The following is a 14,471-nucleotide window of genomic DNA, read 5'->3' as shown; positions in this document are numbered from 1 at the left end:
GTTTCCCTTGCAACTCAGACATGTTTGCTTCTAAATCAGCACACTTAACTCTTAATCTAGCACAATTATTACAATCTATAGCAGTGGGTTCATCGACACATACCTGACTGGAATCACTCTCAGGTGTTGGCCTTTCTGCATCAGAATTAATAACCTCCCTTGATGATTCACATTCAGGTCCATCCTCGCTTGAACTTGAAGTTGTATCACCCTCAACTGAAGTTGAAACATCTTCATCTGAACTACTGCTATGTTCAGAACTGTCATTACCTCCCGAGGATTCACCATTGCTGACATCTTTGACAATTTCAGCATACAACGCCGTTTTTGTCTGACTACTGTTCCTTGGACCAGGAGATGATGGTGCTTCAGTAGAAAGGGATGACATTGTGAGGCAACTGGTGGTAATGGATTTCCATATAAATCTGTTGTCATTTTCGGTTCACTTTGCTTTTGATTAGTAACCGATGCCCATTGTTCTGCCGTAATTCGAGGTCGTGTGGGAGATTCGGCCCATGAAGGCGATAAACTTGTATTCCTATACTTTCCCTCATCCGGAGCCGGAGTTCCCCACCATGAGGGAGATGAACTTGTATTTCTATACTTTCCCTCATCCGGAGCCGGAGTTCCCCCCCAACTCGGATTTCCTTCATTTACAGACGGAGTACCCCACCAACTCGGATTCATTTTGATATGTAAGAGTGAGTACCTGAAAAACACACTTAAATCAAACAGTTAAATATGATTTAAAAAGCTTCTGTTAACAATATGAAAAGATATGTGACGACCACCAACTCGGATTCATTTTGATATGTAAGAGTGAGTACCTGAAAAACACACTTAAATCAAACAGTTAAATATGATTTAAAAAGCTTCTGTTAAAAATATGAAAAGATATGTGACGAAAATAGGGGTTTTCGTTGCTGATATGTTTGATTTTGTCGCTGAAATGGTGATTTCGTTGCTGAAATGTTTTACTGACACTTCTGATTTCGTCAGGAAAAGTGATTTCGTTGCTGAAATGTTTTACTGACACTTCTGATTTCGTCAGGAAAAGTGATTTCGTCCAACAACAAGTGATTTCGTCCAATCAGCAAGTGATTTCGTCCAACAGCTTGATTTTGTTGACTAAATGTGATTTCGTTGACTAGAATAAGTTGATTTCATCCAGAAGTGTTTTCGTCTAGGATGTATGGTGAAATCAGGGCTGTTTTCGGCCAAACAAGTGTTGATGAAGACTTGGTGATTTCGTCCAGAAGTGGTGATTTGTTTCTGATTTCGTTGAAAGGATGCTTGATATTGTTGACTGAACAAAAATGATTTCGTTGACTGAGATATGTATGGTGATTTCGTCCAGCTGGTTTTCGTTGACAATTGAACCAGACAAGAAGATATTTTGAACACCAACCCTTATCTCTTACTGACACAAAGACTTCTTTGTCAAAGCCACCTTACCCTTACACACTGTCTTGCTTTAGGCTCACATTTTTCAAGTTACCAACCAAATGATGATGAACAATATTATAATCAAATCCAATTACCAATGCAGTAAGGTGATGGATTATTTTAATCAATCACAATTTTCAAAACAACAACAACTTTCACAATAACTTTCAAAGATCAAAAAGTATAAAACTTTGAAGAACACTTGAATATGTCAAGAACACAATGGTTTATCCGGTGAAACTATGAGTTTTCCGGTGAACCGACAAATTTCCGAAACGCGGTTTTGCTCGAAACTTCACTAAAAACCAACTTTTAACATGTAAGAATGAAAAATAACAAAGTTTTTATGTGAACTTCCAGCAAACTATGAAGATATTTGAAGATTTAACCAGATTTTTCAAGAAAAAATAAAAACTTCAAACACCCGAAACACACCCGAAAACTCTCGGTTTTAACAAGGAGAAGAGCCAAGGCTCTGATACCACTTGTAGGTCCGGCTAGGGGAGGATCTAGTCGCCTAATCCTTGTGTACAAACACACCCGGTTGTGCGGAATCCAACCGGAGATGCAAACCGAGATAGAACACGCAATGATAATATGGACACAAGATTTCAACGATTAACACCACTGTATTAATACTATGAAAAGTCAGTTACAAATCAACGTTTACAAATGTGCTCTGTAAACTCTCTCTCTCGTGTGTGTGTTCTGTGGAAATCTATTCAGACTTCTCTTAAGTTATGTCTGTTGTCTGTGTTTATATAGTAAAGTGGTCCACGAAATCAAGACCCACGAAAACACATGGACGAAATCAAGAATATGGACGAAATCAGGTGATTTCGTCCTATTTGGTTTTCATCCATAAGTGTTTTCACCACTTATGGATTTCGTCCTATTTGGTTTTCATCACATGTGATTTCGTCACATGTGTTGGGCCTGGACATGGGCTTCATCAATGATGGGCCAAGCAACCAAACAGACAACATACAAACTTAATCTAAACACAAACTAATCATGTATACTGCACACACGCAGTTACATGTTCATCAAACGATACAAAGTAAATCGCATACCGAGTCAAGACAGGAGGTTGTCTTGACTACGGCCTTCACTTCGTAGCCGAGTTGAACCGAGCCGAGCTGTATCCACACGATATGTATCAACATAAGTTCCAAGAGATTTCGCCAGACCACTAATGTACTATCATTTTCGCTTTTTCTCGCCAGGAAACCCATTTTTGTTTTTCTATTGTTTTTGTGTTTTTGAAATATTTCGAATTTACTCCCCCTAAAACCCAAAAAGTACGAGATATTAGGAAAACACAAATTATTATTTACAAAAATGATTTTCCGATGTTGGTTTTACTCTGGCTTGACCTTAATGCCGTTTACCATTAGTAAATAGTTAAATCGTGATTTTGTCAAATGCTTGGGTAAAAAGGTCGGCACATTGGTCATCGGTGTGGACCTTAACAACATCGATAAGTCTTTTATCAAAACAATCACTTATGAAGGGAACTTTGATCTCAATGTGTTTGGTCTTTGAATACTGCACAGGATTTCTAGTGATCTGTAATGCGGCATAATTATCAACGAAAATAGGAGTATATAGGAATTCAAAACCGTAGTCGCGCATTTGTTGTTGGATCCACAGGACTTGGGAGCAACAACTTGAGGCATCAATTTATTCAGCTTCGCAGGTTGATGTAGCGACACAAGTCTGCTTCTTGCACTGCCATGTGACCAGGCGATTTCCTAAAAACTGACATCCAGCCGTTGTGGATTTGCCGTCGATTTTGTAGCCACCAAAGTCAGAATCACTGAACGCGATCAAGTTGAAGCTATCATCCCTAGGGTTCCATAGACCGGTGTCCGGGCAACCCTTCAAATAGTGGAAAATCCTTTTTACACCTGCTAGATGTGAGGCCTTCGGGTTGGCTTGATATTGGGCGAGCAGGCATGTAGGATACATTATGTTGGGCCTCGAGGCTAGGAGATACATAAGAGATCCGATCATTGCGTGGTAAAGTGAAGAGTTAACGCTTTCACCCTTCAAGTCCGGAGTAATCCTGTGATTCTGCGGAAGTGGGGTACCAATGGGCGTCGCTTCGGACATCTGGAACCGGCTCAAGATGTCACCGACATATTTAGTCTGATGGATGAATATCCCAGACTTCGTTTGTTAAACTTGTAGGCCCAAAAAGAAACTCATTTCCCCCATGGTGCTCATCTCGAATTTCTCCTACATAACACACTCGAAGTCCCTACACAAAACATCGTTAGTTGAACTAAAGATAATATCATCTACGTATACCTGAACCAACAGAAGATCTCCATCCTTTTCTTTGATGAAGAGAGTGCAATCGATAAGACCCCAGCGAAAACCGTTCTCCAGCAAATAATTAGATAAGGTTGCATACCAAGCTCTCGGTGCTTGATGTAATCCGTAGAGAGCTTTGTTGAGCAACCAAACCCGATCAGGATGAATAGGATCTTCAAAACCCGGAGGTTTTTCGACATACACATCTTCTTCAACCACACCATGTGAGAATGCACTTTTCACATCCATTTGGTAAACCTTGAATCCTTTGAAGGAAGCATAGGCTAGAAAGATCCGAATAGCTTCAAGACGTGCAACTGGTGCATAAACTTCGTTGTAGTCTATCCCTTCAACCTGACAAAAACCTTGAACAACTAATCTCGCCTTGTTTCGGACAACTACTCCATGGTCATCTTTTTTGCATTCAAAAACCCAATGGGTGCCAATCTTCTTGTAGTTCTCAGTTTTCTCAACCAGTTTCCAGACACCAAGCTTCTAGAATTGTTGCAGTTCCTCCTGCATAGCTTCCACCCAAGAATTATCTTTTATAACTTCTTTCCAAGACCTTGGTTCTTCTTGTTAGACATAACACGTGAAGGACCAATCATTCTGCAAACCCGATTCTTTGATCGCTGCATACAAACCAGCATTGTTGTTGTTTCTCAACTGATTCCTCGTCTGCACGCCATTGTGAACATTACCAATGATGTTTTGTTAAGGATGGGTATTATGGATTTTTGTTTCTGGATTATCCGAAAATGGAATACTTATACCCAGATTGTTGAAGTTGAGATCAACAACAAAATGAATACCCTGAACTAGCGAAGAGGATGATGCAGTAGCTTCAGCTGTTTTAGTGCAGTCCTCAGGAGGTGTAGCCTCAGAAGTACCATGCACAACTGTTGCAAGAGCTTCTTGGTCTGCATCGAGAAATTCATCATCATCTGAAGATTCGTTTAGTTCAGCAGCATCGTGAAAATCCTCATTCTCGAGAGCATTATTGTTAACTGATGATGATTCTTGATTGTTGACAATAATTGGACGAACCAACGGTGAATCTGTTGATTTGTCACTCTCGAAAAATATCTGTGCTGCAGCATCTACTACTTCTTCCTCAATATTGATCGAATTGAAAAAGTCATCGTACTCAAACATCCATGGCTGACCCGGACATCTGACTGGCAATGTGTGCCTCTGTACTCTGACTTCAGACCATTCCTCGATCCTTTTCGTTTCAAGATTCCAAACTCTTAAATTTGGGGTGGCATACCCAAGAAAGTATCCCTCAATTGCTTTTGGCCCAAATTTACCATCAGGATCGATCATAGTGCAAGGAGCCCCAAACAATTCAAGAAATTGTAAATCTGGTTTCCGTTTGTGCAGTAGCTCAAAGTAGGTCTTATTGTGTCTTTTTAGTGTAAGGACTCGGTTCATCGTGTAGCAAGCAGAGGCCACAACTTCACTCCCGAAAGGAACGGGCAACTATGATGCTACCAACATAGTCCTTGCAGTTTCGATCAATATTCTATTCTTACGCTCAGCGACGCCATTTTGTTGAGGAGTGTATCTGGCACTGAATTCAAGAAGAATGCCTTTAGATTTACAGAACTCCTCTACAACATGATTTTTAAATTCAGTTCCATTGTTGTTGCGTATGCATCTCACTTTCAAAGTATACAAATTCTCATTGTGATCAAGTTTTTGATAATTTCGAATGTTTCACTCTTGTGTGCCATAAACGCCACCCAAGAAAATCTGGAATAATCATCGGTCACCACGAGTCAGTACGAGTCATTACTGATGCTTTTATGCTTGTCAGGACCGAATAAATCCATGTGCAAGCGTTCAATCGGCACTGCTACTGTGTTGATCTTCTTTATAGGGTGCGATTTCTTTCTTTGTTTTCCTTTTTGGCACGAAACACAGACGTCTTGTAGATGAAAGTTTTTGACGGGAACACCAGTTACTAACTCATTCTTCACCAGATGATTCCAGTTACTAACTCATTCTTCACCAGATGATTCATTTTCCTTAGGTGAATGTGTCCCATCCGCCTGTGCCAAGAGATTGTTTCCTTTTCTGTGGCTTTAGTAACAAAACACGTTACTTGTGTAGATGTTGTAATTGCTTGGCTCATATTAAGGACATACAAATCATTAATCCTTGGAGCAAATAAGAGAATCCATTTTTTGGGGATCTTGAAACCGGGTTTCAACACATAACATCCATTAGCATTAAAGTGCACAGAAAACTTCTTATCACAGATTTGAGAAACACTTAAAAGATTGTGATCAAGCTGTTGCACAAAGTTGACCTTGTCAAAACTGACAACCCCGTTGGATACCATTCCTTCACCTGTAGTATACCCGCCTTTATCTCTAGCAAAATCAACATAACCTCATCTAATAGATTTGACGTCGTAGAGAAGTCTCATGTCGCCGGTCTTGTGCCTGGATGCCCCACTATCAACAATCCAAAGACTACTGATAGTTCCTCCTGGAACACCCTGCACATGTACTCAAACGAGCAGTTGGAGATGGGGACCCAAGCCTTCGTGGACTTGGGTCTTCCATTTTCATCGACAAAAGTTATTTCAACTTCGCGATGGTTTGGAAATGGTGATGCTCCCCTTGAGTTTTAACCAATTTAGGTTTCCAAGTCTGTTGAGTTTTACCAGTTTGATTGTTTGAAACTTTAACTTCATGATTCTTTGAAGTTTTTGAAATTATTGAAATTTTTGGTTTGACTGAAACAGATTGTTTTTGAACCACATCGGTTTTAAGAGCCTTTTCAATTACCTTGATTTGCTTGCATTTTTGTTTCTTCTCCCTTTCTTTCACAACACGGGGATCTTGTTTTGAAGAAACAGATCGCTTTTGGTAATTTTGCTCACGGGGAACATCAACTTTAGCCTTTAACTTATGAAGATATGAACAATTTCGAATTATATCTCCAAACTCACCACACTCGAAACATGATCTTCGTTCAACAAACCCCGAAGTATCTCTTTTGATGTCTTGTTGATGAACTTTGTGATTTCGAGGTACTTGGTCTTGAGTTATTTTGCCATCTCTTTTCAAAATTTCAACTTGCTTAACATAATCTATGTTAGATTTGTTTTCAAATGTTTCAATTTAATGAGTTCCCTTCGACTTCAAAAAGTTCACCTTTTTGTTCTTTCTCTGGTTTTGTTCCTTTCGACCTTGAGTTGTCGATTTTCCTTTTGGTTTGGTGTGATTTTGCTGAATTTTCTCTGTTGGTAATTTCTGGTTTCCATATTGTTTTCGAACTTTAGCTTTTTACCACAACTCGTGAACTCGACTCTCCCAAAAACTTACTTGTCGAATCCTTAAAAACATTACTGATCAAAGATTGATTTACATTTTTAATCGGAAAATATTTGTTTGAATAAACTTTATCATCACCAACTAGAGTGTATAGCAAATTCACACTCTCAGACTCTTGTGCAGAAGTGGACTCGACCCGAACAGTCTTAGCAGGTTTTGCAGGAGGATCACAAAGAATGTGATTCTCGAGAGGTATATTCGTAGAATCAACGTGTTTGATCTTCATTTATCGTACCACGCACTACATCACAACATCAAACAACAAACACCTTCACGAAGTATGTTCTTCATGTAGACCATGGGTTCTTCGTGAGAGGGTAGACACCAACATGGTTCTTCGTGGATAATGTGTTTATCAGCAGGTTCTTCGTTGAAGTGAGGTTATTCGTGGATGTGGATGATGGTTCTTCGTAGTGAACATACTCAGCAAACCATCATAACAAAGTATCTCAGTTCTTCGTATAAGGCTGCATGCAGACACATACTTGCAGATTTGATGCAAACAGCAGTTTAACATAACACTATCATAAAACAATCTGCTCATATGTAATTGTTTTACACTAAACATAGTTTAATCACCATACCGGGTCAAGATAAGAGGATATCTTGACCACAGTCTTCACTTCGTAACGAAATCGAACCGAACCGAGTCGCGTCGCGTCCACATAATATGTATCAACAGAATGGATAAATTTAATGATCTTTATATTGATTTCGCAATTTCAAAATCCATCAAGGATCTTTATGTTGATTTTGCAATTTCAAAATCCATAAATTAATTATTTATTATTAATTATTATTGAATATTTCATAGCAGGATTTTGATCCTTTTGATCGAAATAATCGTTTGAGAAAATAAGGAAACAATTAAACAAAAATTAATTGTTGATATAAGAGTACAATTCACATTATATGAAAATATCAAGTTTTGTTATGTTAAAGGCTTAAAGCCCAGATTTGATCAACTGAATTCAATATGTATCTTCTTTATGAACAATAAAAAGATATTTAGTGAAACTGAACACAAAAGGACATAAACTAGTGCATGATAATCTTATTTAGAAATCGAGTAACTAGTATACCTTGATCTTTGAAATCGACTTGGTCCAAGGTGGGCCTTTATGACTCATTCTTAATGTTGATTTTTAGCATACTTTGAGATTTGTTGTTGTATTGAAGATTCTGTTTGTACGCAAGTCGGAAGAGTATTAGTGTTTCCATGATGTAATTTGATATACTGAGTAATACTGTAATCATATTCGAAGTTACAGAAGTTACGTCATAGTACATGAAATGGCATGTTAAACAACCGAGAGTGAGAGTTACGTAGCGCAATGCGATGTGTCGTTCCCACCGCATCGCACGGGCATCCTGCTTGTGTGTTATAGTTCATGACATTTCAATTCAATTATTTCATAATCACACACATATACCTAGAGGGCTAGAGGGGAACATTGCTTGGTTCAGTTCCACTATTCTGGCTTTTAGATTTTCAATCAACATGATTCGATTACAAGTGGTTTGATTAATTCAGTTACAGGAGAAAATAATTCACATAGTTCACCAATATTTGGCGGCTTTGAACGTAGGTGAAATCAAAGCTAGTTTCAATTAATAAATCCAATCATATATTGGATCTAATAACATATTATCTGTCATTTTGTAAGTGCAGTTTGTTGGTGCACTTGTGTCTGTACTTTGTCTGTATTCGGTCTGTATATAAACGATGTCCAAAGTTGGTCTGTAAGTTGACCAAGTCAACTTTCCTCCTAGTTTGACTTGGCCAATATGTTGTAATGTAAAGTGTCTGAGTCGAAGGATAAGGGATCGAAGGATGATGTGGATCCTTCGATCCCCACGAAAGATATGCTTCGAATGCTTAGACCTCGAAAGGTGATCTTTCGAGGTCCCTGCTGATCTTTCGAGTGACTTGTCCTCGATAGATGATCCTTCGGACCATCTATCGGATCCTTCGGACCAGACATCTTGGGCTGGGTATAAATACCCATGCAGTGTGTTGTGTTTCACTTAGATGCATATAGACAGAAAGATAGAGAGAGTTCTGTCCGAAACACACACACATCCACTTTGAGAGTTTGCAAACTGATTGTAAACATTGTGCTTGTAACCAGAACCTTCATACGTATTAATACAGTGGTGTTAATCGGTGAACTTTTGTGTGTTGTTTCTCTACTTGCTTCATCTCGGTTTGCCTACTAGCTTGGATTCCGCACTCGCTAGTAGGTTTGTATAACAAGGTTTAGGTTCGTAATCCTCCGCGAAAAGGGACCTACAAGTGGTATCAGAGCTTGGCTCTTTACCTTGTTTAAAACCGGGTTGTTCAAGTTCTTGGTGTGTTTGAACACTTGGTTTAGCACCCGTTTTTGGTGGTTTTCTTGCTTGTTTAAACTGAAAAACGGTTTCTAAACCTTCGGGAGTGTTCAAGGTTGGGTTGGGTAACTTGAAAATTTATTTTTGAGTGTGTTGGTAAATTCCGGCCATATCTCCGGTCAGTATTCCGGTGAACAGGTTCTGGATAAGATTTCCATTTTTGGAATATTTTATTTCAAAATCGGAGTTGGTAAGGAAGGTTCAGTCTGACCATTCCTTTTTGCCGAAAGTTGGCTCACCAACCACATCAACTTTTCACCAACCTGTCGTACTTTTTGTCAGTGTGTCAGACCTCGAAAGATACCTTTCGAGCTCGATAGATCATCCTTCGAGCAAGGAGATTCGAAAGATAGCCATCCTTCGAACATCCTTCGAAGTCAGTGTGTTATCCTTCGAGTCAAGGAATCTTTTCGAAAGATCATCCTTCGAGTTACTATTCATTTCGAAAGATAAGGATCCTTCGTGTAGGAGAATCTTTCGTATTAGTGTTCGAAAGATCAGTATCTTTCAAGTGTGAATCTGTCGAGACCTTTGTTCGAAAGATAAGGATCTTTCAATCTTCGAAAGATAAGGAGAATCTTTCGAAAGATAAGGATCCTTCGTACAGTCAATCTTTCGAAGTGATTGTTCGAAACTCAACAGTGATCTTACGAACATTGTTGATCCTTCGAACAAGTATTGATCTTTCGAACAGGTTGCATCTTTCGGTTCTTAACTGTTTGCACTTAACAGTTTGTGCTTGTGTAGATTCTCAATTAATATTTGATCAAAATGAGCTGTACAAGTCCATGGGATTGGAGTTTGGACTCACGATACAATCAAAAGTTAGTCACTGCTGCAGATTGGGCAAAGAGTATGATTCCACAGCCTTCAATCAGTGCAAGTCAATGGGCTTTGGTGTCAAAGCAAAATCAAAACATGCAGAATTTTGTAGTAGAACAAGGAGAAGGATATGCAGCTACTAGAAAGATACGCCAGGATCTGTTGAAGAAGAAATTCGAATCATTTCATTTCTTAGAGAATGAAACTCTAAATGATATGACTACTCGTTATTATCGTTTGATGTGTGAAATGTGTTATTCTGGTGTTCGTACATCTCAACAGGAAATGGTAGCATGGTTTGCTGATGCTCTACCTCCAAAGTGGAACCCATTCACAGAGTTTTTAAAGCATGCGGGTGTTTTAGATGCTGTTAATGTTAATATCTATGAATTCATTCAGAAGTTGGAGCAAAAGAACGAAGTGGAAATTCGAAAAGCCAAAAGGATTACACCTACTCAAAGCACGGAAGTGTATTTGCCTGGTTTTGGTCCTTGAGCTAGTTCTAGTTCTGTTCAGCAACCGAAGCTTCAAACGGCATTTGAATCCAATACAAGCTCTTCTCCGTGTCCACAGTTCAATCAAACCCAAGTACAAGCCCAAGTTTCCACAACACAGCCTCAATTTGATCCAAGTGTTGATTGTGGTCCGGACACACAGTTAGGAAACGATGATCAAACAAGAACTGCGTTCTATGCTGAAATTGTCAAAAATGTCAATGATGATGAACCTTCGGGAAATGATGACAGTTCAGGATATAGTGGCAGCTCGGATGAAGAATCAGGTTTAAATGAAGAATCAGATTTAAACGAAAGAACTGATTCGAAAGCTGAAGCTGATAACTTGTCGGATGATGCCAAGGAGACAAAAGTTCAAAAATCTGACTTGATCAAGAAAGCTGATGCTACATCGAGTGAAATGGAAAAGATTCTCACTGAAGATGGATCTTTCTCTTCTCAGACTGCCTTTGTGGATAATGTCACAGATTCTACAAGTCAGGTTCAAGCTAAAACTCCTAGCATATGTAGTGATTGTGCCGACATGAAACTTAAATGTGATGAATTGAAACGTGAATCTGAAACGGTTCATAGTCACAATCAAAGTTTGGTTATTGAACTGTCCAAGTGCAGAGAGGCAAACATGGTGTTAACTCAAAACGAAGAGGATTTTAAATCAGTAATTGAAACCCTAAAGAAAAGTGTTTCCGAATTGAACAAAGTTGTTTATCATAAACAAGTTAGTATTAACGATTATATTAATCTTGTTGAGGAAACCAAAAAGGAGTTAGCCATTGCCAAATGCGAGCATGATGCTATCAAGCAAAAGCTGGAGAGTTATTCTAACTCCCGATTTGTGCTCGATCACATCATAGACGTTCAAAAACTGAAAGGTAATGTGAAAGGTGTAGGGTATAAGGCGTGTCCACCCCCCTTGATGAACAACTATACCAAGATGCCCGATGAAGAGGAACTGCCGCGGTATGAACCCAGTGTGCCTCTTAACGTTGAGGAATTTGCTACTGGGCTAGGGTTCAAACCGGACAATTCATCGGAGGGCTCATCTGATGACAAAGAAAAGTCATCATGTGCTTCAAATCAAAGTCCTCCAACTATTGAGGAATGTGATTCTTCAGATGATGAATCAGATGTGAATGACCAGGATGAATCACTTGATGAGGCGAAAGGAGTAGAAATTCCAATTGAGAATCATATTCTTTGTGATCCTCTTACTCCTGTCGTGCAACCTGTTGCCAAGAAAGTGATAAATCCTGTCAAAGATGTCAAGAAAGACAAAGAAAGTGTGTTTGCTGTTGAAAGCAATAATTTGTTGTACACTTTGGTCGGAGATGTTAAAATTTATTCAAACAATGATTTTCCAATTAAAAATGTCAATCCATCCTTGATTGATTAAGTTTTTGAAGATAACTCAAGCAAGCTTTTGGGAAAGACGATCCCTGGAGTTACTGTAACTCAATGTGATCCAATTCCAAAGGCTGAAATCAGAAAACAATTTGGAAATCAGAAATCACCGACAAAGCATCAACCAATTGCTTTTAAGGGTAAACAACAACAACGAGCTCCAAAGCCAAAGGCTAAGGTTGAATCAAAAGGAGCTCACTACAAGAAGAAAGCAAAAGATGTTAAATTTGTAGCATCAAGGGGTACGGATAAAATTGAGACTTTTGAAAACAAATCAAACACCGATTTTGTACAAAAAGTCAAGATTTTGAAACGAAATAGCGATAACAATTACACCCAACACACAAACGGGTGTGATGAAAGAGCAAGTACCTCAGGTTCTACAGGTTCAACATCTGCCAGTCGAACAAATTCTCCTAAGTTTGGTGAAAGGAGAACTTGTTTCAAATGTGGGAAGTCTGGGCACATCATTAAAGATTGCACAAACTTGCCCAAACCAAATTTTGTTGAAAGAACCCCCTCTGAACAAGGTCACTTACAACGTCGTACTGTTTCTCCAAAACATGATAAACGCACTATTAAAGAGCAAGAAACAAAACAACGACGTAAAAATGTAAAGGTGATCGAAAAGGCCTTAAAACCGGAAACGGCGGTTAGACGGAAACCGAGTTTGTCACAACCAATAAAACCAGAAATTGTACATAATACACAATCTGGTAAACAAAAACAAAAATCTGGTAAACAAAAACAAACTTGGAAACCTAAATCAGGTGAAAGTTCAGGAGGAGGTGTTGTGCTTGAAAATTATCAAGAGGTTGAAATTACATTTCTTGATTCTCAGGGGCAACCCAAGTCTATGAAGGCTTGGGTCCCCCTCTCCAACTAACCTCTGAGTGAGTGTGCAGGAAGTTCCAGGAGGAACTATCGATAGTTATAAGATTGTTGATAGTGGAATGTCCTTGCACAAGTTAGGCGACAGAAGAAATTGTTGCCTTTGATGGAGAGGAAAAGAAAAGAAGAAATATCTGATAAAAGAAATTGGAAGTTGCAAAATTTGACCAATTGAAGAACGTGCCAAAATTTTGTTATTATGGTTTTTGATCGGGTCCTCAGGAACGAATGAAGTGAAATGTGTGTCGATGGCTTGGCTTGGATCGAAACATTCACACACCATTTCTGAAAGAGAAAGTCAAAGACCTTCGCTGGTACAATGTGGAAGACCAGCCGGACCCGGAGGTTTATGATTTTATTGCTGTCAAGAGACTTTTCAGTAGTTGCAAATTCGACTTTGAAGTCCACACCGGGTGGATATCCAGTTTGGGAGAATGCTCAGATTCCTTGCAATGCACGAAATAGTTGCAGGATACGGTTTTTAAAATTGCTAATCTCTCCTATACTTGTTGATTTTTAAGCTGCTTTATGAATTATTATCATCTCATTCAGCACTCTTTGGCCTGACACGTTGATCTCAAATATCACCTCACACGTGATTGTTTCTTTGTGAAACTCGTCAATGTTGTCATGGTCCGCACCGCTTACCGACATGCCAACTGATTTCTCCAAAATTCAATTAAATCTTTCCTGATTAAAATTAATTTTGGTAAATGGCATTAAGGTCAAGCAAGAGTAAACCAACATCGGAAAATCATTTTTGTAAATGTCTTTGTGTTTTTAAATTTCTCTTAGTTTATTGATTTTAGGGGGAGTAAATCCAAAAATCGGAAAATCCAAAAACATCGAAAAAATTTCAAAAACACAAAAACAATAGAAAAACAAAAATGAGTTTCCTGGCGAGCAAAAGAGAAAATGATAGTACATCAGTGGTCTATCCAAACCTCTTTAAACCTTAAATGAAAAACGATAAGCAGCTCTATATAAGATGTATCGGTAGGCTCACAATCATTTTAAAGTGTGCAGGGTGATATAAATCTTAATCGACTGAAGACCAGGTGGGAACCATTCATTGGCATATGGTCTTAGTACCGAAATTTCGTTTGATAGATTGCCGAGGTTCTGAGATATTCGGTCTTTATGCTGCTTATCATCTGGGTATCATGGTTGTATCTTTTACCGAAAAATAACGGGGACGCAAGTCTAGATCTTCCATGATACTATACATACGTGTACATATTGCATACTGCATTCGACCTCAATAAGTGATAAACAATCACATGTCCAAATCAAATAAGTGATAATATATCACATTTATCCGGGTGTCAAGTTCGTCTCT

This window comes from Helianthus annuus, chromosome 16, assembly GCF_002127325.2.
Source record: "Helianthus annuus cultivar XRQ/B chromosome 16, HanXRQr2.0-SUNRISE, whole genome shotgun sequence".
Taxonomy (NCBI): domain Eukaryota; kingdom Viridiplantae; phylum Streptophyta; class Magnoliopsida; order Asterales; family Asteraceae; genus Helianthus; species Helianthus annuus.
The sequence above is the reverse complement of the archived record's forward strand: the minus strand, read 5'-3'. Positions refer to the sequence as shown.